This window comes from Crotalus tigris, unplaced genomic scaffold (genome assembly GCF_016545835.1).
Source record: "Crotalus tigris isolate CLP2741 ecotype Arizona unplaced genomic scaffold, ASM1654583v1 scf7180000017659.2616968, whole genome shotgun sequence".
Taxonomy (NCBI): domain Eukaryota; kingdom Metazoa; phylum Chordata; class Lepidosauria; order Squamata; family Viperidae; genus Crotalus; species Crotalus tigris.
The window spans coordinates 672486-695109 of record NW_024096546.1 but is presented as its reverse complement, the minus strand read 5'-3'; positions in this window follow the sequence as shown (position 1 = coordinate 695109).

Here is a 22624-nt window from a genome sequence, read left to right as displayed (position 1 = left end):
ATTTAGTTAATAACCTGTGCAAAGTGTTGAAAGAATAACTGCCTATTATTGAAGATCTGGCACAATTCGCTCCAAGTATTTACAATTTGTTTCCACATTAGGTGTGCCTGATCAGAGATGGCAACGGGGTACCTGCATTTCAACTTGAGAAAACTCTCAAGCAACCAAAACTTCTAGAGAATGCATTGACTCATCACTGGAAGGAGGGATACATTATTTGAGCTAATATGATTTGGAAAGCACCTCTCTTGAATGTTTGCATTAATTCAGCTTGAGTTAAATTCATAGGCTTTCCTAAATCATTCCTAAGTCATTATTGTCAATGGACATTTATTTTAAGATTTTCAAAATTGTGCTACTCTACTATCATGAAAGAGGCAAAAAACAATGAACCCGCCTGGAGCTGGGAGAGGGGAAAGCTTCAAATGTTAATGTGAAATATTAATCATAAGTTAAAAGAAAAGAGGATATGTGTTTGGGAAAAACAAAGGTTTCAGTGATTGGTGGGAATGGAACATGTTTCTACATTTGGCAGAAAGAGGAGGAGGAGGAGGAGGAGGAGGGGGAGGAGGAGGAAATGCTGCCCATTTCTTGCAATAGTATTTACTAGCTCAAGCCTTTTCATTAGGACTTTGTAGACCACAGTTAGAACTTTTACTACAGCTAGAGAAAAATGCTGGCTATATCATACCAATACCCATAATTCAAGGAAAGTAATGAAGATCTTTTATATTTTATTTTCCTGGCAGAGGGGACTGAGTATTACACAAATTCTGAGAGAAATCCATCTATTCCCCAAGAATTTGGTGTGTCAGGATTCCACAATAATAACATCTATAGTTATGTGACCACTTTTGGCAGTGATTAATAGTCATGAAGTTACACAAGGCAGGAAGGTTGGGCCAGGGTTTGTAGAACCAGAAGGTTTCTAGAAAGCAACTTTGAAACTTAAACTTTTCACCATATGAGAAACCCAAACACTACAACTCCATATTGGAAATGGAAGGATTAGAAAACAGCCAATCATCATCAAACCTAAACTTTTTTTCATCCAGGTCTCAGATTGAAAACTACTTTCTTTTCTGTTTTGGAAAAGTGAAGAAAAAGATAATGACATTCTTGTTGACTCAGTTGGGAGATTTTAAATTTCCCCAAAGTTACGTGATCCTATTTCTCTTTTAGAGTGTCATAATTTATCCAGTGTTCTATATCCAGAGATATTTTCAGTCTGGTGGAGATACATGTATAGAACAAACAAGAAAATAAGTTCTGCCAATTCACAGCAATAAAGGAAATTCAACAATATTGCAAAAGGGAATTTGAGAATAAGATAGAAAAATAGCTGTTTCTTTCACAGAAATGATTTTAAACTTTGAAGGATAGGTTTTGGCATTGTACCACATTCCCAAAGAAGCAAAATAGTGTATGTAGCAGCTTTGTGGGACAATAAGCAGTGTATGGGCAATAGTAAATAGACCATCTACTGTCCTATCTATCTCGGCAGCCAATCGTATTTCGGTTGACTTATTACCAAATGACTTTTGAATTATTGCATTCTGGCTAAAATGGATTGTTTTTATCAGCACTGGAAGAAATGCAGATTATTCCAGATAGAGAAATAATATAGTTATTACTATGCTTATCACATATACCACCTTTACTTGGCATTCCAACACCAGTTGATGGAAGAGAAAATGCAGAAATAAATTCTCATTCAAACAAGCTTAAATAAAAAATTGAGCATGTGATATGCTCAAGAACACTGAGATGATGGATGGATGGATGGATGATAAATAGATGATAAATCGATAGATCGATAGATCGATGGATAGATAGATAGATAGATAGATAGATAGATAGATAGATAGATAGATAGATAGATAGATAGAAAAAGAGAGCAACAGAGATAATCTGTTTTGGCAAGAACAGTAGGCATGCTTCTGTTTATCAATTAATTACTTCTTTAATGCTGACAAGAACCTGCCATCCAGGTGATATATATCATGTGTATTTGTTTCATTTGTACACATGTGTAAAATATCCTAATAATATTCTAAGAACACAACTGGTAGCATAGAAAGTGTACAGTCATGAATGTGAAGAGGCTTCCTAAAATAGCACAATCAAATTTCAGTTTTTAAAGACTGTCAAGTTAAGTTAGTTAGTACATTCTGCTTATTGAATATTGGGCTTCGGAGCACCTATTTTTTCTTGTATAGAAGGAAAAAAAATCAAGAGTTCATAGCACCTCTTTCAATTAACAAATTTTATTAAAAGACACAAGCTTTTGTGAGCTTCACTTCATTAATGCATAAAGTGGTTACACCAGGGGTGTCAAACCCGCACGTCATGTGACATGTCGTGACAAATCATGACTTTTTTTGCCATTGCTGGCAATGGGGTGGGCACGGTTTCGCTATGATGCATCTGGCCCATGGGTCGGCAGTTTGATACCCCTAGGTTAGACTGATGAAGGATTTAAACTGGAGTGTGGTGGGGAAAGGTAATGGGGAAGGTGTGGAAACATAGGTTAGTTATGTTGGTGCAGGTTCCCTGTGAGACAGATTACAAGTATTTATCAATTAATTTTGCAATATGTTAAAATCTATTGGGTATGTAGAGACCTTCTGAGACTACCAGAAACTTTTTGATGTATAGGAATTCAACCATTTCTCACTCAATGGTGGTTTTAATGCCCCACTTTTCTAAAACAATTATTCTGAGGTCTGGTCTACCATGTCCTTGGAAGTTGAAATGCACCATTCTTTTCTCCTTGTATTGAGTCCTGATGTCAAACCTATGTCCACTATTTCTTTTGCAGTTTTTTCCACTGCTGGCAGAAGATAGAATATAAAAGCATGTACATATGCATAATTGTCTGTAGATTTACGACATAGGAATGCCACATTATACTGAATAGAGCTGGAAGGAACCTTGGACATCTTCTAGTTCAGCCCCCTGCTTGAGAAGCCCCCTATCATTTCAGACAAGTGACAGTCTAGTCTTTTCTTTAAAATCTCCAATGATGGAGCGCCCACGATTTCTGAAGGCAAGCTGTTCCACTGGTTAATAGTCCTCACTGTTAGGAAGTTTCTCCTTAATTCCAAGTTGCTTCTCTCTTTGGTCTCTTCCATCCATTGTTTCTTGTCTTGCCATCTGGTGCTTTGGAAAATAGATTGACACCCTCTTCTTTGTGGCAGATATGGTACAATGGTTCTGAGATAATATCTGCCAGCTCCTTCAAAACTCTGAGATGTAATCTGTCAGGTCATGTCTGCTCTGGTGAGGCCTCCGGTCAGCTCAACTCCACTGTCTGGTCTGCTCCTCTCAGCTGGCCACTCAGCTTCAGAGATCGGAGCTCTCTGCCTCCAAGAGTCTCTGTTGATGCTGTGTCCTCCCCCAGGTTTTGCCACCTCCAATTCCTCACAGCCAATGGATTACTATAGGCCAGGGGTCTTCATACTTGGCCCTTTTATGACTTGTGGACTTCAACTCCCAGAATGCCTCAGCCAGGCACACTGGCTGAGGCATTTTGGGAGTTGAAGTCCACAAGTCATAAAAGGGCCAAGTTTGAAGATCCCTGCTGTAGGCCTTTTGTCCTCTGCCAGACCTTACTAGCAGGAGGCGAGGGCGGGGGCTGCCAATTTCACTGGGGAGGGAGCAATGATCCAGTCCTCCACCTGGGGCAAGTCTCCACTTGGGAGTGCTGCAGGGCTGGAAGGACACAGAGAGAGGGCTGTGGTAGTCTACTTTACTGAGGCCTGGGTCGAGCTGCCTTGCTGCCCACAAGCTGGACTGCCTAGATTGGGGTCTGAGTCTGGGCAATTCTGAATAAATGTTGTGACCCACCAGTTTGCTGCTTCCAATAGTCTCCCTCCTTGTCTGCTGTTCAGCTGTTAGTTCTCTGTTTTCAGTTGCCTTCTTTCACCCACTCACCTCCAGCATTGGGCTGCTTAGTTGTGCTCTGGAACTGGCTCTCTCGTTCTGTGTTGCTGGCTGCCTCTAACACTACATGCAGCCATTTATTCATTGCACTCCTGTTTGCTGGTGTTTTCCTCCTTGCCCCAATTTCTTCTTTTCCTTCATCCTTTCTATCTTCTTTATCAAATTTTCTGCTTCTTTTTCCTTAATACTCCAGATAAAGAAAGATCAAACAATGAGAAAATGATTAAAAAACTAGTTTATAGTTAACATTATCTTTTTTTTTTTTTTTTTTTGGTCTTCATGCAATTTCAAACCATAAGTTTCATATTAGAAATCTCTTTGAAATTAAATAAATGGAGAAATAGAAAGTTGTATTAATGATTTGTGATTTAAACTGTATGCTGTTTACTCTCCTCTCCAGCCAGATAATTCAGTTTTCATGGAAGAATTAATCCAATGAATGAAATGATGTCATTTCCCTATCTTCACATTCAGGTAATTATATCTGAAGTGTCTTTTATTTTCAGTTCAAGTATAAGAGTTAAAATGCAATACAAGTATATGGATGGTACAATGCATGTAATTTCCTGAGAACAAGGTTTAGTGACTGTAATAAGTATTATTTACCCAATATTACCATTGTTCATTGCCTTTATGAATATTAAAATACTTATAAAGCAATGTTAGAAGGGCTAACTATTATGAGAATATTATTTCTTGCACAAAATAGTTTTTAAAAAGGGCTCTACTGCACCAGAAAAATTCTCAAACCAATATAGGAGAAATTTTATAACTATTAGATGCATCTGTGCAAATTAGGACTTTAGAATAAAGTATACATTTTTTTCCTCCAAATACAAATTCATAATAAGACCAGACCTCATAGACATTTATGTTTAAGGTTATAAAAGAAGATTAAAACCTTAAAAGAACATATTGTGATACAAAGCTTAGTAGGAACAAACAATGTCAAGCAATGTGTCCTTTACCATGACTCTTTTTATTTTGGAGACAATTAATATAAGAAAAGTATAATTACTTATATGGATATTGTCTATCCATATACCCTAGAAATAGACTAAAGACACATAAGTAATTAGTTTTGAAAGCTGAAATGTAGATTGACTTATAGTTTTAGAAATTGTTGGAAGAATATAAAGTGATCTCAATGGGGGAAAAGAGCATTTATAACAAATGACAGAATTTGAAATTCTTACAGTATATAGAGCCAAGACCATAGAACCAAAGATATAGGAGATAGAAAAGAGATAGCTGTGAAGAGACAGATAGATATTAAAATATGATCTGGAGACAGAACAAGTCAGACTATATGACCAAACTCTCAAATATCTGAAATATTACATCAGAAATCTAAAATATTACATTAGAAGAATGGAGAACGTATGGAAAAACTCAGTAAAGTTTACTCCAAGCTATAATTTTAGAAAAGGTACAAGATATTTTTACAGGTGATATATAATTGTGCAAGTGGATAAGAAAATGTTACAGAACATTGGATCACATGACCAGAATGGGACAACTCTATGCAGCCAACTTGCCGCAGCCAACTTGGTGAGGCCAACTCATCAGGGCCAACTCGCTATTGCACAACTTGCTGCAGGACAATTCACCAATTGAATTTTACTATTGGAACTAATTAAAAATATTTTATTTTTTGCCATTCACATTTCATTTTGTCCCTCCCTTTTCATCATTTCATTAATGATTCTATTCTACCATTTCTTCGATATTAGTATAACTCTTGTCCTGTGGCAAGTTTTCCTGTAGTGAGTTGACTGCAGTTTGTTAACCGTGGCAAATTGGCCATGGCAAGTCAGCCGTGGCAAGTTGGCCGTGCTGAGTTGGCCATGCCAAGATGTCCGAAACTCCACATGACTGCATGAAGTAACAGCACCCCAAATCAGCCACAATTCCCCACATTTCATTGTCTCGGGTGTAATGGATTCTATCATTCTATAAATTAGCTCTTTGTTGACAAGGTTTTGTCCTATGATGCATCTTTTCAGCCAGTTAAAGATTACAGACATGAGAGTTTTAGTAGTTATACAGATATACTGCTGGTATATGACTCCATCAAAATTATCCAAATATTTAAAGCAAGCAAACTGACCGCTAGTCATCTGGAAATATATTGTATCATCAGGACAAAAGCTATGTCTCAAGAACAACATAATCATGGTCATCAAAAGATGGACTGTTGTTCATTATCTTTAAGACTTTCCAGAAATAACATCAGCCTATATGTACTGTTTTCTGTCTCAGAATATATATTTCTAGTAATATCTTTCCACAAACATTAATCTTACAATGCATTTCATATGTATTTATCAGAAAAGTAGAATAGTTGGTGAACAGATTTCTATTTCTTAATATCTGCAAATCAGTTCAAGAAGTAAAGACCACCTATAGTATGTTTGTACTAGAATCCTTAAAAGTTACATTGCTAAGATAACATAGTAAGGGATGGTTTGCAGTAATTTGATTAAAGATGGATAAAAAAATATGTCAGTAACTGCTAGGAGACAATGGTGAAGATAGCATGACTTACATAACACGTGCAAGTATGCAGCAACTGATTGACTCAATGTCTTTGCAAGGTTAGCAAACATTTTTAACCACTTTCACTTTGCTAATATTAAATTTATATTTAAATAAGATAATATAATATTTAAATTTATATTTAGTGTAGATAAACAACAGATTTTTCGTATATTCTATAAGTGCAATATTTTTCATTTCAATCTATTTAAAGTCAATTATAAAAGCACATTTTTGAATAGACATGTGAAACCCAGTAATAACCCTTGCAATAAAAACTTAACAAGAATATTAATGGTCATAATTTGCATTGCAAGACCAATATTTTAAATGCTCTTTATTATCAATATTAGGTTGGCACTGTATTTTACCTATTTAGTACACTCCCCTCATCTATTTTGTTCTGCTAGAAAATTAAGGGCGCCCCGTAGCAGATTATTTTCCAATGGTTGCTAATGATTCAAAATGAGAAATAAATAAATGATAAATGAGTATTCATCATGAGAGCTACAACATGAGCCATGATTAAAAAATATTATTTGAGCATACGGATGCATTTTAGTTAACTTCTGATTGCTTTTCATATTCAGTCAATGCCTTAACCAGAAATACAAATAAGCACAAACTTAGGACATATTGAACAGCTATGGCAATTTATTTTAGTATTTGTTTTTGTTTTTTAAGAAATCTTGTGCTGCTTCCTGGGAAAAGAAATAGATTGGGCTTCTTCCAGAGAGAAGGTTATATTAATCACTTGCTGCAAAAGCAACAAAGTATTTAAAATGTAAAATGAGGACGCAGATTGTTGGGGGCCATATACTGATTCCGTAAATTGCTTAGAGAGATCTGGAAAGCACTATGAAACATATATAAGTCTAAGTGCTATTGTTGTCACTATATGCAAAATTGTTATCTGGGCAAAGAAAGTGAAAGAGAAAAGTGATTTGTGAATATACTTAGTTAGTAAGTCAATGAAAACTTTTAGTCATCCAGGTAGAATTGTCTGAAAACTGAGTCATGGCAACTAGATTTTTCTTGTTGGTTCAAAATGTTTCACTAACATCCCTGGACGTGTCCTCAAGGAATGCACAGGGGAGCTGGCTTGTGTTCTCACAGATATTTTCAACCTCTCATTGCAGCAGGCAGTGGTCCCATCGTGTTTTAAGATGGCCATCATCTTGTCAGTGCCAAAAAAGTCCACAATTACAGGCCTCAATGATTACCATCCTGTTGCATTGACATCCACCATCATGAAATGCTTTGAGAAGCTGAAAAAGGACACTATTGTATCTACCCTCCCGCCAGCTTTTGACCTGCTTCAGTTTGCCTACCGACCAAATCGCTCTACGGAGGATGCTATTTCTTCCGTTCTCCATCTGAGCCTGAAGCACTTAGAGGAAAGAAATACTCATGTGTGTTTGCTGTTTGTCGACTTCAGTTCGGTGTTTAACACAATCGTTCCCCAGCATCTAGTAGACAAACTGGGCCTTTTAGCCTTAAACACTCCTTTGTGCAACTGGATTCTTGATTTTCTTACCAACAGGCCCCAATAGGTGCGAGTTGGAACAAATACCTCTAATTTCATTTTCTTGAGCACAGATTCTCCTCAGGGCTGTGTCTTAAGTCCTCTGCTGTTCACCTGTTGGCCCATGACTGTTGTGCTAGGATTGCCACCAACCACATTGTGAAGTTTGCAGATGATACAACAATAGTGGGCCTTATTCAGGATGACAAGGTGGAAGCTTACCGCAAGGAGGTTGAAGGATTTGTGAACTGGTGTAAGGAAAACAGCCTAGTTTTAAATACTGGAAAAATGAAAGAGATCATTGTTGATTTCAGAAAAGGCAGGCACAGCCACACTTTTCTGTGCATAAATGATTCACCTGTGGCGACGGTTACCAGCATCAAATTCCTGGGTTTGCAGCTAACGAGTAGGCTGACTTGGTCGCTCAACAATGAGAAACTGGTGAAGCAGGCACAGCAGCACCTGCATTTTCTGCGCCGCATGAGAAAAGCACATCTTCCTTCCCCTGTCCTGACCACTTTCTACAGGGGGACAATCGAAAGCATACTGTTATACAGCATCACAGTCTGATTTGGAGGCATTACTGCTTCAGACAGGAAGGCGGTGCAGAGAGTGGTGAGAATAGCTGAAAAGATCATTGGCAGTTCCCTCCCTCCCATCCAGGACATAGCACAGAAGCGCTGCTTGAGCAGGGTCCGTAAGATTATCTGGGACACTACACATCCTCTTCATGACCTGTTTTCCTTGTTACCTTCTGGGAAGAGGCTTCGTGGTATCTGAAGCAGAATACCCAGATTCAGCCAGAGTTTCATTCCATACAGCATTAACCTTGCGAACTCTCAAGCTTCCTCCTTCCGTTATATATTCAAGATGGACAATATTTAATATTTATTTGCTACGTATATGTAGGGATGTGGGTCTATACATATGTTGTTCATAGTATGTTTAGGTGTGTGTCATGTACGTGTTTCACTTTGAGAGCGGGCAACTAAATTTCATTTCTGATGTGTGCTATTGTGCCCACAATATAAAAATGACAATAAAGGTTATCTTGTCTTATCTTATCTTATCTTATCTTATCTTATCTTATCTTATCTTAAACAATAAATCTGAAGGTATCACAAGATAAAAAAGGTATGTTAAGCATTATTCCTTGTCCATACCCCTGAAGATATGAAGATAGAAATGTTAGAAAATGTTCTGAAACCAGACTTGGAAGAAACTTTCTCTCAATGAAGCATTGAACGGCTGCAAATTCTTGTCCTGTGATAATGGGAGAACAGTTGTTCCTGCTTGATATTTAATGTTGAGTTGGACTTCATTTACTGTCACTATGGAATTCAAAGAAATTTCACTGCATGGAATAGATACAAAACTACCTTTGATTGTATATGGAAATAAAGAGTTCACATACCAGGAATACTAATACTGCACACAGTGAGGCCACTTCATCTTTGTCTGGTCTAGAATTTGTGTACATATTGGTGGGTTGTTTTTCTCCTGAAACACTGAGGACTTTTTTGCTTGGGTTCTACAACCACTTGATGGCCACCCATTTCTTTTATTCTATGGCATAGAATCTGTCAATTCTGATGGTGTTAATAATAATAATAGTAGTAAAGTTGGAAGGGACCTTGGAGGTCATCTAGTCCAACCCCCTGCTCGGACAGGAAATCCTACACCATTTCGGACAAATGGCTGTCCAGTCTCTTCTTAAAAACTTCCAGTGTTGGAGCATTTACTGCTTCTGGAGGCAAGCTGTTCCACTGATTAATTGTTCTCACTGTCAGGAAGTTTCTCCTTAGTTCTAGGTTGCTTCTCTCCTTGATGAGTTTCCACCCGTTGCTTCTTGTCCTGCCTTCAGGTGCTTTGGAAAATAGCTTAATTCCCTCTTCTTTATGGAAGCCCCTGAGATATTGGAATACTGCTATCATGTCCCCCCTTGTCCTTCTCTTCATTAAACTAGACATACCCAATTCTAGCAACCGTTCCTTATATGTTTTAGCCTCCAGTCCCTAATCATCTTTGTTGCTCTTCTCTGTACTCTTTCTAGAGTCTCAACATCTTTTTTACATCGTGGTGACCAAAACTGGATGCAGTAATCCAAGTGTGGCCTTACCAAGGCATTGAAGAGTGGTATTAATACTTCACGTGATCTTGATTCTATCCCTCTGTTAATGCAGCCTAGCACTGTGTTGGCCTTTTTTGGCAGCTGCAGCACACTGCTGGCTCATATTTAGGTGATTGTCTACTAGGACTCCGAGGTCCCTCTCACAGTTACTACTATTGAGCATGGTGCCACCTATGCTGTACTTGTGCATTTGGTTTTTCTTGCCTAAATGTAGAACCTTGCTTTTTTCACCATTGAATTTCATTTTGTTAGTTAGTGCCCAGTGTTCAAGTCTGTCAGATCCTTCTGTATCTTAAGCCTGTCTTCTGGAGTGTTGGCTATTCCTGCCAGCTTGGTGTCATCTGCAAATTTGATGAGTTCCCCATCTATCCCTTCATCCAAATCGTTGATGAAGATGTTGAAGAGTACTGGGCCCAGAACAGAGCCCTGGGGCACCCCACTACACACTTCCCTCCATATAGATGCAGTTCCATTGAGGACCCCTCGCTGAGTACGGCCGGTCAGCCAGCTATGGATCCATCTGGTGGTGGTTCTGTCTACCCCACATTTTTCTATCTTGTCAAGTAGTAGGTTGTGATCTACTTTATCAAATGCCTTACTGAAGTCCAAGTAAATTATGTCCACAGCATTCCTCTGATCCACTAATTTTGTCACTTGGTCAAAGAATGCAATCTATGCTGTCCTGTCATTTTATTCCTGCAATAGGCTTGTTTTGAATTTGCTCAGCTGTGCAAAAGCTGCTTATTTATTCTCTTTTTGGATGGTGAATAGAGAATCATTGCAGAGTAAGTGGGGTTAAAGAAGAAAAGCACCTCTGGTCCTTTCTTATTACAGAATCAGAGAACATCAGCACATCAGGGAACATCAGCTCAGCAAACACCATACAGAACTATAACCTGACTGATCCTCGTTAGTAAATTTCTGTTAGTTTGGAACATTGTTGCCATTTCAACAATGCTGTACTGACATGATCTGCTTATAATGAAATGTTACATTGCTCCTTGCATTCATTACTTATCCCTGTCTTTGGGAGCATTTATGCAGCTATTTAGAATGAAATGTCCTTAATGGATATTATCATAGAGCCTAATCAGTTTTAATATACAGCTTTATGATGCTATCCTTTATCCTATATCTTAAATTACTCATTGGTTGAAATCAGAACTGCAAATTTAATACAAGCTATTAAGTTATTAAGGCATATAAGAGTATATTGCTCCCATAATGTGTAATATATTCACACATATATTTCTTCTCCAACTAAACTTACTTTTTTCTAAAAATTGAAATCAAGACAATTTTAACTTGTTTTGTAGAAATGATGGAATCAAACAGGAAGCATAAAGTTGATTATAAGAATAGTAGACCCATCAGTTATTTTTAATTTTCTTTATATGTCAAACTTTTGAAGTATGTCAAAAGTTAATGTCATTTGTATATGTTCCTTATAAAAAAGCAAATGCTTTCCATTTTTTGTTGTTTGTCATCCTCATGTGAATGCTTGAGTGCACATTCCACTGTACAGTAAGGAAAACATTGTCAGGCAATGTAAACAGAAACAAAATGATTTAGTGAATATTGTTTTGGATCTGTCACTAACAGCATTTGAGACTCAGGTTTTGGTTTTGTTTCTTTGTATTTGTAGTAGAAATTTTCCTGCTGCACCTCACATAATTTCATACTTTCTTGTTTCATCAGGAGTGGGAGAAGGCAGTAAAGCAAATATCTGTACTCTCATCATGTCACAAATTGTCTCAGAAACTTAGTTCATCAGAATACTATCTTATAATGAACCATGTATATTGCAAACTTTCTTTGGCATTGCTGCACATAGCTTTCAGAAAATGAATTAGTTTTATGGTTGGTTGTACATTCAGAAGAATTTATTGCAGAAGACTGAATAAAAAACATTCAATATTTCCAATGAACATATTCAGTATGTTATTCAAAAGTACAATTTTGGAAATTTTGATGTGCTATTGTGAAAATATTCATTACTTCAAAAGACATTCAGACTGTGAGAATTGGGACAAAATCCAATTTGAATTTGTTCAGTTCAAGTTGCTATCCAATTAAATTTGGATTTCTAATTCAATTCGGAGAACAGTTGGTTTGAGTCAGACACCCCAAATTCAGTTATTGGATGAAAATATTGGATTCTGACCAAATTTATTTGGGCCCAAAAAAATCTGTAGTCACTTGAATTATCCAAATCAGCCTAACACATTTGATTTGACTATTCAAATAAATCACCTTTAAGTTAGATGTTTAGTATCTACACTTCCCCCCCAAAAAATATTATTATGCTGATTGGATTTCAATTACCTATAGCAAAATTGTTGCAAAGCCAAAATAGTTTGACTGTATAGCATTGGGAAAATATCCTTGTCTGCTTGTTTATGAAAATAATACAGTGGAAAAATGTCTATGAAGATTCGCAGTCATCCAAGTCATCTTGAATAAGTACCTTTGGGACACAGTGGAAAAATAATTGTGCTAAAAGAAAATAGGAGCAAACAATTTAAACAATAGATACCCACTTTATTAAGGATTTTGTACAAATATGTCTTATTCACCACTATCCTATAGACATAACTGAACTGCTACCTAATTTCATCAGTATAAGCTGTAATGGAAGTTCTATATTCCAATTTTACAAGATATCCCTGAATTTCAAAACATATGCATCTTTGAAAATGTTTCTAAGTGTGTGGAATAGTTAATGTAATACCCATTTTAAATCAGACCATCATATCCTATTATGTGTCCATCTCTGATGGGCTGTTATTACTTGCTTTGTTTACAAATTGACTAGATTAATATGGTGCCATAGGCAAAGGCAGCAGATGTGAGAAATAAGTGACTGTGGTGTTGCCATGTCATCTTTTTTGTAAAGAAAACTGTGTTACAGCTTCTGTCAGTTCTCATTCCCATCATTTACCAGGGCTAAACAGGTAAATGCTGGCTGATTTTTTTTACCCACTTAGTCAGGGTAAGCAGACCTTGCAGGTGCTGAAAATAAATTAACTCACCATTAACTTCAGTTGTACTTATGAACATTACAATTTCTGTGGATGAAATCATAATTCATTATATACACAGAAATTAAGAATATTCTAGATTCAAGCTACAAGCACTTACAAGAACAAGTAATCACAAATTTTGGTGATAGTACTAAATAGATAGGAAAATAACTAGTGCTGGATAAAGTTGCCAACATTTAAATTTTAATGTATTTTGCATGGTCACTCATGGTATTCTCTAGCTTATATATTGGCCAAAAATTTTATGCCTGTCATGCCTCCGTTGGAGCCTGAATCTGCTGAGGAAAATGAGCTGGAATGGGACCCTATGGAGGTTGAGGGAGAGAGTCTGTGGCTTCAGAGGAATGTGGGGAAGAGCAGGCAGATGCAGGTCAGGACTTTTCAGGATTGGGACAGGATGAACATGAGAGACAGAGCTTAGGTGATGAGCAAGGACCACCCCCTCCTGATCCTAGAGCATGGAGAGTAAAGAGAAGGAGGGAACAACGCAGGCAGGCTCAACTACTCGGGAGGAGAGTGCTCCGCCCCTCTCCACAAGGCACACCTGGAGACTGAGACTTAAGGAGACACTGTGGGGAGGGGCATTTGTCGGGAACAAACACTGATTTCTTGGAGTTTGGGGTGCTGCTGCTGATCTTGGAAACAACTCTCTGATCTCTTGTTCTGTGTTGTGATTCTGCTTGGAAACCCTGAAACTGACCATTGGACTGGCTGACAAATTTGATTTGGTGTTCAAATAATTTGGATTGTATTTTGGCTTCTCTTCTGAAACTGCTCAGGCAAGCTTGTATTTCCACAAACTCATTAGATTTTGAATATATGTTTCATTCCTTGTTATCCACATGTCCTTGAGTAAATTACTCTTCTAATCTAAGTGTATGTGAAACTACTTGCAGCCAGAGGCTGTTGAAGGTGTGTGTGTGTCTTACTTTGTTCTGGGGCTTGCCAGAAACGTGGGAACATTTGGGAAAAATTGGAGCAAATAAAGGGCAGTTTGAACTGCCAGTTGACTGTTTTGCCTCTGTGCTGTGCCCTGAATCATCACAATACCCAACAAGTTTTATTTTCTGATTCAGTTTGGTTTCTTTACTGCTCTCCTATGAAAATAATGCAAATGATGCAGTAATACACCTTCTCCTTTTAACTAGAAAAACCTGGATTTACTAGGTACTGGTAGACCATTAAGGTAGTGCTGATTGACCTTAAGTGGCAAGAGTGTTCCATTATATTAAAAAACATTATCAAGCTGCTTCTCTTGATTAATCTCTTGATAATAGAGGACCCTTAACAGGTTTTATTAGGGAACTTGTGCCAACTAGTCAATTCCACATTAAGAACATGGTATTCAAGGTACCAAGGAGACAAATCACATAAGACATTCTGGACTATAGGGTCTCCTGCTTGAGTAGGAGGTTGGAGTAGAAGATCTCCAAGGTTCCTTCCAGCTCTATTCTGATTGACTGATTGATTGATTAAAACAAGTATTTGGAATTGTTACTAGAAATCTATGAGCAACCTATTCTAGGGTTGTAATATAGATGTTGTATAGTTATAGCAACTGGCCACAGCATTTTACATCATTTCTATCTTCCAGATGATCTTCATAGACAAGCTTACATAGAGTGCATTATAGTTGTTTACTTGTGGAGTTTAAGTATATGAGTTGGGAAAATTGATTTTTTGCTTATAATGTAAGAAATATAACTGTGGCTTCTATTGGGATCTGTCAATGAAAATTATTTTGTGAATTAATTTATCTTGCTTGTACCTTATTTCTAGATTCCTAGGAAGTCAGAGCTGTATTTCTGCATTTCCCTTTGACAATTGATTGGTGGCAAATAAAAATGGGAGCTATTTATTTTTACTTTCCAGAGAATGGTTAATACCTTATAGTTCAGCCCTTTCTTTTGTGTACTTTTGTGAACCTACAAGACGTCAGCATCTTCTATTATCCAGCACACTGGATCGATTCCAGACAACAGTAAACCAAGAACTTATCTAGAGTTTATTGAACAAACTAAAATCTCTTGATTCACATACCTTTCTAAATCAAAATGACACACCCACTACACTATGGCACATTGCACACACACAAACACTAGAGTTGTGTACCTAATACACATAAATAAAATGTAAAATATATAAAACAGACATAAAAGTAACTCCCTATTATAAATAAAAAACTGAGATACCATGTATTATATTTTAGATGTAATTAAAACAATTTCTGGCATAAAACAACTTATAGAACTATATATATACTAGTCCTATTGCTATGTGGAAACAAGTATACTTGCAGATATACATGGTTGGAATTAAGTTTTGAAATGAAATAGGTATCTATGTGAGGCAAGATTAGTGATTGTATGATATGTTAATGAACCATTCAAAATAAACACATTAATGAATAAAATAACTGATGACCAAGTAATATACAAAGGCTCCTTATAATAGTTGACTTATATGCACAACTTCTAATTTCATTGCTCTGAAGATACTTTTCAGGCCAGATATTTTTCAAGCATAGTAAGTTATCTCTACCTGCTTTATCTTAATATTACTACCCTATTCTATAAAATAGGCTATCATATCTGGGCTGTAAAAATCCACATAAACACTTGGGAGCAGCAAAGACAGAGGTAGTTTCCTCTAAGATACGTTTGAGCAAAGAAGTTCCTTGGAGCAAAATTATGAAATAGTTCTCAACTTCCTAATTGAAAAGCAAAATCTTTCAAAATTTCTAATTGTTTCATTGGGGGGGGGGAGATATTCCTTACAGAATTTTAATCGCAACAGGTATCAACATCTAACTAAACATCACAGATGCTCCAAATATTATGCAGTTTGTCAATAACTTTTACGCATTATCAGGTTCTTGATTTGGATAGAAGTCATGCTGGGTGTATAATGGTTTTCAGCCAGGCAGACATCATTTTAATAATACTGGCGGTGGATGAGGATTATCAAGCGCATTCACCCTTTAAGTACTCCTTATAATGTAACCCTCAAAGCTGATGTTCATAGGAACAATGCTGGAGATTAAAATATTTTTAGGATGACACATTAAGACAGCTAGGCTGTTTTAAGATCTATTAAGACACCTAGAATATGTCAAATGTATGCCAGCTGTGCCCTTCATTTAATAAAGCTTTTTTAAAAGTGTATGATTTTACATTTGATGTTTTGCTTATTATTTTCTGCCCATTTCTCTAGGCTACATCTCTTTGAATTTTGTTTCTATTTATCTGGCATAAACTACCTTTGTCATATGTGCATCTTCGGCTAATTTAATATCTAGGCAATATATACAATTCTTGAACAGCATATAACTTGGAATCAACTTTGTGGCATGCCAGTCAAGATATTTCACTAAGAATATAACCTTTAATAAGAATTTGCTGGGTAATACTCATAGAAATTTAATGAGCATAGTACAACAGTTTTCTTTTCTAACTTTTTAATAAAAATATAAGGAAAATTTTATAGAAAAATATTGCACTGTTGTATACAAGATTGCTTTGGTTTTATATTTACAAAAACATTTAAGCATCATAATTCTATAGTTCTGTAACAGTTTATGTCATAACTAGGTTATAGAATATATTGAATTATGAGAGCCTATTGTGGATACCCTTTCAAATAACTATCATGGAAGAGGATGGGCTTATCTTTTTGAAAAACTAGTTATATGGTGGATGTAATCTGATTTTTTCTAAATTTGGCAACCTGATGACCTGGGGACTTCATGCTGATTGGAGAATTTTGGGAATTGAAGTCCAAACATTTTAAAGTTGCTAAGTTTGAACATCATTGGTGTAACCATCACAAAACCACATTTAACAGAAGGCAAATTGTTTCCACAACAATTTCCTGCACCCAAGTATGCTCTCTAGCATTCCAGCTTGTATCTGCTTTCTTCCATCCCTTGGGAGATATAACTTATTCCAAACATTTTACATAGTCATCCATGGGCAAAGGGTAAGCAAAAATGTCAAGGTGATATACATGATCAAAGGCTTTTTATGTGTAATACATAAGGATGGGAGCTACTGTTTCAACTGTTGTTTTGACTTTTTGACCCCACCTCTCCACCATCAATGCTCCACCCACTCTTTTTATTTTATTTTCTTAAAATGACTATTAGTGCTTATGTATTATGATATAAGTTAATATTAAGACTTGGCACTTTGCATAAGGAAGGAAGGAAGGAAGGAAGGAAGGAAGGAAGGAAGGAAGGAAGGAAGGAAGGAAGGAAGGAAGATAGAAAGAAAGAAAGAAAGAAAGAAAGAAAGAAAGAAAGAAAGAAAGAAAGAAAGAAAGAAAGAAAGAAATGTGACTTCCTCCATTCTAACTGATGATAATATGAAAACATTCAAGGGAACTTTTGGAATAGTTTCTTCATTAGAATTATTTATATCATTTTTGACAAGATCCTATCCTATGGTTTCCTCCAATTATGAATTTGGAACTATGGTTTGCTTGCAATAAAAAATGCAAAACTTGATTCATTGTCAAGCAAGCAGAGAATATCTGATTAATATATTTTCTCTTGCTATTGAGTACTTGCTTTAGATAGTCCATATGTTTCAGATTGTTACAATGAGTGATCAAAGATATACATGCATAACTGCAGGGAAATACTGAAAGTTTATTAGAGTCTCAGATATGGGTGAACTTTGAAAATATAAATCCATCATCTGACATCTAGCAAGAATAATAAATATGAGTGGAAACAAAGCCAAGCAAATGAGGTGTGTGAACTTGTTTGTCTTGTTGCTCTGATGATTAAAGACTGCAGATGGTACATTATCATGCCAGGTAATTATGACACATAAAACAGTCCAGCTATAACACAATCAAGCTCACAAAGGACTCAGTTGTAAGCTTTGTAAGTTATTCAAGGAAGTAGTGGAAGTGCCAGCCAGCCGGTTTTTTTAATCGTGATAAGAGAATCTTTAAATGGGTTCCTAATACACAAAGACAGCTGCCTGGGATACACCTCATTTAGCTGGAATTGCCTTGATTACATTTATGATTCCTCCCTTATTGGCCAATAGTCCAGCCATCATTTATATTCTCATTTGCTTAACACACCACTAAGATGCCTTTCTAGTGAACTGTTTTGTTTTCCTGTCTCCCTATGTACTCTGGTTGCCACTGAATCCACGAGACTGAAGCCATTTCCAAATGATATAAATATCTGCATCCCAGCAAATAGCATTCAGGGATATCTTTCTTATGATTTACTCAACACTTTTTCTCCCTTAGTGATACTTTGGAGAATAATAGGCATGTTTTGAACATGACATTTAACAACACTGTTGCTTTGCACTCTTTGGAAAGCTGGTCAAGCAGTTGCTTTGCAGGTGGAAATCCCCCAAGAAGATTTGCTATGGAGCTAACAATTTTTTTTTTTTGAAGCAAGTATACAGTATAAGGTTGAAATCTAGTGCTACAGCTGCAATACAAGTCTATATCGATTCAGGAAATCCTTTTACATTTTAGCTATATTTAATATATAAACATGAGCCAATCCAATCGATAAAGTGGACCAGTGCCCAGTTTCTCCTTAATTGTTTTTGTATTCCTTGCAAATTCTAACTTCCCAACAATGATTCAATGATCCTGAAGCAATCATTCAGGATCAATGTTTCAAGACACTTCCACTTGAACTTCAGCCAACTCAAGTATCAGAAGCTTTCAAAAAAGCTTTTAACCCAAGATGGGCATCTAAGGTGCAGCATTTAATATTTTTTGGTAAGAATGTGGGCTACAGTGAACAAGAAAGTGATGCAGAAGTGACACATGGATATTGTAGACATAGACGGATTAAGGATTTTTCCATCTGTTTTTTATTCTCTTTTTTCCTATTTGGGTACATGATGTTGGTCTTTACTTTGATGTTTAATTTATAAATACCATTTTGGGAAATTGCAGTACATTTTTATGCATATAAAATGGCAAGAAAGTGAACTACACATTTTTGGCAAGAGGACTCAGAGGACTGCAAAAATGGGGTTTCAGGAGCCATCTATCGCCATTCACTCATTCCCATTTCTTTTCAAATGCAGTTGGTTTTGTTTATTTCTAGGTTAGAAGAGAAGGTTTATTGAGAAGCTGTTTATTTATTGGCTTTTAGCATTTTTCTAGGCTGTATGTTTATGAGAATTATCTGATTATAGAAACTGTTAGTGGTTTCTTACTACCTTAGACTCTATTTCAAATATAGTTTTCTCCTTTTTAATTTATAAAGGTGAGATATAATTTTAAAATCAATGATTATGCAAATGTATCTTAATTGCTATGCACTTAAACTTTGCTTAATCTAGTTCATGCTGCAAATGAAATTTAGCAAATAAACAAACAAAAATGAAGCATCTACAGATTTACAGTTGATCTGCATTAACTTTGAGCTCTCTTGGGACATGACATTGACAGTCTCTTATATGATTAAATATCTTAGAGTCGCATAACTGTAGTCTTAATTAGTTACTGACCCACATTCTACAGATAAATAAATAATCAACCTAATTAAAGTAAGACAACATAAAATTTTGTTTAAGTCAATGGTGTAATCAGAACAGGTTTACAGACACTATAACAAAATTTAGTTACATTCAAGGAAACAAAATCATACTGACCTTATAAAATAACAATATATGTAATAATCAGAATTATCTGAGTATTTGTTAATGAGAAAGCTATAAAGACATATAGTGAATTCTTATAGAAAGGACAGTATAATAGGACATGATTTTTCCACAAGGTTTGTTGGAGTTGTAGCCCCCTCCTCGCCCCCTCCTTGCCCTTTCTTTGCCCTTTCTAGAGGAAACGTCTGCGGCAAAGCTCGCTAGCTCGCAACACAAATGGCAAACCGCATGACAGTTAAACAGGATGTTATGCAGAACTAAGCTCGAGAAGGCACTAACCACATGGTTTTGTTTTGTGTCGCCAGGTGGGCAATATAGGTCAAACATGACATGTACTCTTGACATGCTCTGAGACTAAGTAATGGGAGTGGTTTTAAGCTTATGGCGCAGCAAGAAATTATATGTATGGCACAAATGTATCACATGTAATCAATGCTTATTTGCATACTGTAATCAATAAAGTAGTTCCCGGACTTCGGTTCGGGGCAGTCCCACCCCAAGAAAGCCTCTGTGTCAGGAGTCTTCTTTAGTGTCAGTTCGTGGGATCTGCCCCACGTATGGGGGGATAGCAAAAGTACAATCCCCTCAGGTGGTGACCCCGACGTGATTCGACCCGCAAGTCGAGTGTATGTCCTGTTGCAACTCTCAGGGCCGGTCGTCGCAGAACGAAGCACCCTCCTAGACGTGTATGTCCTGTTGCAACTCTCAGGGCCGGTCGTCGCAGAACGAAGTACCCTCCTAGACATCTCTCGCAAGTCGAGTGTATGTCCTGTTGCAACTCTCAGGGCCGGTCGTCGCAGAACGAAGCACCCTCCTAGACGTGTATGTCCTGTTGCAACTCTCAGGGCCGGTCGTCGCAGAACGAAGCACCCTCCTAGACATCTCTTGGTACCCTCATACTTCACTCGGCAGGACGCCTACTGCAATTCAGGGCTGGTCGTCGTGGAACGAAGTACCCTCCTAAAACTCGTGAGTATGGGGGCAGAATTCTCTAAGCCTCAGGTTGCGCACCTCCACGAACTTAGGGAATTGACCAAGACCCGACTTAATGGTGGGAAAAATCTGGCCGTTCCCACCAAGTCAGACCTGATCAGTCTGCTAAAATATATTTATCAACAATGCCCAGCCTACCCCGAAGAAGGGTCACTTAAAGAATCTGTATGGATTAAATTAGGAACATATTTTCATGAGTCCCCTAGGGCTCCGCCGAAAATATTGATCACTTGGCGGATTGTCATGGAATATTTAAAAATACACAAGAATACCATGGTCGGGGCTTCAGACCCCCCGCCGCCATATCAATCTGGCATTCAGAACCCTCCCCAGATAGACCCTGTAACGGTGGCACAAGTAGAAGCCACGGCCCCGGCTCAGACCGCTCCGAAAACATCAGAAACACCTGCCGGCGCTATTGCTCAAGCGCTGGCTAGAGCTAAACTTTCGGGCGATTTAGAATTAGATGAATATGAAATGTGCTACCCAGTAGAATTTGACACAAATGGGGCTCCATATATCGAACCAGTCCCTATGAAGTTAATTAGGGATATTAAGCAAGCTGTCAATACGTATGGCATTCAAAACTCTTATGTCATAGGGTTAATAAGTAATCTAGCCAACTCCTTTTACATGTTGCCATCCGATTGGAAAAATTTGTGTCGCATGATTTTGACAAGTTCACAGTTTGTGGTATGGGAATCAGAGTATAAGAGGGAAGCAGAAGCCATCGTTAGAAGAATCGGGGGAAACTTGCAATTGGAACAATTGATCGGCGAAGGACGTTATGCTTCTCCTAATATCCAAAAGAACATGTCACGCGCTGCATTTGCTCATTCTAGTTTAGCAGCGCAAAATGCTTTTTCAAAGATAGACGACCCAGGCTCTTCTGCCGCAGGGTCGTTCGCAAAAATTTATCAAGGGTCCAGTCAGTCCTATGGAGATTTCATTGATCAGTTGCAGAAGGCAGTTTTTAGAGAGATCCGGAATCCCATAGCACAAAAGGAACTTATAAAAAAACTAGCTTATGAAAATGCCAATGAAGATTGCAGACGTATCATTCAGCCTCTCCTCAGCAAGCCTGATGCCGAACTGGCAGATTACATCCAAGCATGCCGAATCGTCGGCACCAATGTCCACAACATGGAAACTTTAGCAATGGCATTGCAAAACATCAAAGGGGAGACGTCTAAGAATGGAAACTGTTTTAACTGTGGCAAGCCCGGTCATTTTCGAGCACAGTGTCGTGCCCCTGGGGGCGGCGCACATCAGTCAAATTCAAATCAAAACAAGCCGAAAACTGTGTGCCCCCGTTGTAAAAAGGGCTATCACTGGGCTTCCCTGTGTCGTGTGAATCCCCCTCCCCAATCTGCCAACAATAACAACCAGAACCAGGGAAACTAGTGGGGGGGCACTCAGCCAGCCCTCTCCCCAAGGCTGATTCTTTGGCTACATTTAACTTAAAAGAAACCTTTATAACATCTATGCATGCTGTTGCTGCCGAAACTGTTTCTATGCAAATACCTGGTCTTACATATTTTCTTCCTCTTACTTTACCTGATGTTTCTATGCCGACAAAAGTCCCCTTGCTTTGCTATCCGGCTAGAGACCTCATCTCCCGCGGCGTTTTCGCTTCCCCTTTCTTGGTTGACTCCGATGATTTTTCTTCTCTGGCTCTAATTTGCATTGTTGACGCTCCTTTAGTCATCTACAAGGAAGACCTGGCTGCAATTGTGATGCCGGTGGCCCTGGAGTTCGATCCCCTCGCTTATGAGGACATGGAGCCGATTGTTCCCCC